The sequence below is a fragment of the Ovis aries genome, chromosome 2 (genome assembly GCF_016772045.2).
Source record: "Ovis aries strain OAR_USU_Benz2616 breed Rambouillet chromosome 2, ARS-UI_Ramb_v3.0, whole genome shotgun sequence".
Classification (NCBI taxonomy): domain Eukaryota; kingdom Metazoa; phylum Chordata; class Mammalia; order Artiodactyla; family Bovidae; genus Ovis; species Ovis aries.
The window spans coordinates 234196152-234198668 of record NC_056055.1 but is presented as its reverse complement, the minus strand read 5'-3'; positions in this window follow the sequence as shown (position 1 = coordinate 234198668).

Genomic DNA, 2517 nt, shown 5'->3' with positions numbered 1-2517 from the left:
CATCAATTCTTCCGCGCTCAGCTTTTTTTATAGTTTGTACATCCACATAGTCACATTCATACATGACTACTGGAAAAACCATAGCCTTGACTAGATGGACCTTTGTTGGCAAAGTAATGTCTCTGCTCTTGAATATGCTGTCTAGATTGGTCATAGCTTTCCTTCCAAGGAGTAAGCGTCTTTTAATTTCATGGCTGCAATCACCATCTGCAGTGATTATGGAGCCCAAAAAATAAAGTCTGCCACTGTTTCCACTGTTTCCCCATCTATTTGCCATGAAGTGACAGGACCAGATGCCATGATTTAGTTTCCTGAATGTTGAGTTTTAAGTCAACATTTTTACTCTCCTCTTTCACTTTCATCAAGAGCCTCTTTAGTTCTTCTTTGTTTTCTGCCGTAAGGGTGGTGTCATCTGCATATCTGAGATTATTGATATTTCTTCCGGCAATCTGGATTCCAGCTTGTGCTTCATCAAGCCCAGCATTACTCCATGTAAGTTAAATAAGCAGGGTGACAATATACAGCCTTGACGTACTCCTTACCCTATTTGGAACCAGTCTGTTGTTCCATGTCCAGTTCTAATTGTTGCTTCCTGACCTGCATACAGATTTCTCAAGAGGCAGGTCAAGTGGTCTGGTATTCCCTTCTCTTTGAGAATTTTCCACAGTTTTTTGTGATCCACACAGTCAAGTCAATCCCCGCCTGGCAGGCAATTTTAAAACTGCAAGTGCCACCCAGTGGCGGCAATGAAGAATCACCGTGTCCCTCCACAGCTACGAGAAATTTGCTAGGAGAGTAGAACTTTAACCAAGAAAGAAAGATAATTATGTGAGGTGATGGCTGTGTTAATTAACTAGATGCGGAATGCTTTCACAATGTATACATATATCAAATCACCGTAGTGTACACTTTATATATGTCAGTGAAGTCGCTCAGTCGTGTCCGACTCTTGCAACCCCATGGACTGTAACCCACCACTTATATATGTCAACTATACTTCAATAAAGCTAAAATTCAAAAAGATTAGCTGGTTGACATGAAAAATCATGGACTTTCAAAACTGAAAAGGGCTTTAAAGAACACTTTAAAGAGTGTTGGAATTTTTATGGGAAGCAGTTATTAGTAGTTTATTTGCAAATCACTTTGATCTTTTAACACTTGTTTTTAAGCTCTTTCAAGGTTGGTTTAGCCTTTCCTCTATGGCCAATTCAACCCACTTTTAAGGTGTGGTATGTCTGAACTCTCTACCCAACACCTTATACATTCAGTGAAATCTCTTCACTTTGGCTGATGGGAATAAAATACAGTTCCTGATGTTTCTGAGCTTGGGGAATTGTTCGGCTCTGCAGTAATTGTTTCTGCCCTGGAAGTGTTTTCATCTCCCTCATGGCATTTCCCCCCACGTGTGTACAATTCATATTTAGCCAAAGACTCGGGGGACCCCATGCAGAGCTCTTCATCTGCTTTCCCTCTGCCTGCTTGCTCTGTCCTGTCAGTTCTGGTTGTCTTGACCTCTGCAAATTTCCATCTCTGACTCTAACTCAGTGAGATTACTGGGCTCTGCTTGGGTTTCCCTTCTTTTTGCCAGTTTGGATTTTACCTTCCAGGCAGAAAAAGAGAATAAGGAAAGAAAAGAAAGTGTTAGTCGCTCGGTCGTGTCCGACGCTTTGCAACCCCATGGACTGTAGCCTGCTAGGCTCCTCTGTCATGGAATTCTCCAGGCAAGAACACTGGAGTAGGTTGCTATTTCCTTCTCCAGGGGATCTTCCTGACCCAGGTAACTAACCCGTGTCTCCTGCATTGCAGGCAGACTACCATCTGAGCCACCATAGAACTCACCTCATTTCTTCCTTCTTCTCCTGTGATGCCTGCTTTCCAAGGCCTTTTGAGCATTTCACCTAGTTATCCAGCTGTTTCTGACAGAGTGCATGTGTGGACTGTCTGATGCTCTCAGGGCAGGAAGCAGAATATTCTAATCTTCACTGGAGCCGGCAGCCCCATCCTCTAATTGTTTCAACATTTTAAGGTAAAATAGCTTCAAAGTTACAGAAAAGCTGCAGGATCAGGACAAAGAACTTCTGTACCTCCTCTGTCTTGAGGAACAATGGGAAATAGGAAGCTGGAGATGAAAATGATAGATTTAGCTGGAAAAGTCCAAAGAATCAACCACCCTCTACAGACACACACACAGACACACCCTACACACTCAAGAAATGTTAGAACTAATAAGCTAATTTTCAGCAAAAGGTGATTATAAAAGAGAAATGTACAAAAACGATACTTTTTCCCTCCACTATATTATTAGTTTAAAATATAATGAAAAAAAATTCACAATAACAGTAAGATATAAAGTATGAATTACACGAATGACTAACAAATATGAATAGAACCTACATTTAAAAGTAAACAAAAATAAAACTAAACAATAGCACTTTGCAGAGAAACATAACAGACTTGATTAGAGAAGAATATACACTATGGCCTTGAAAATAATATGTAATGTTATTAAAATATTTA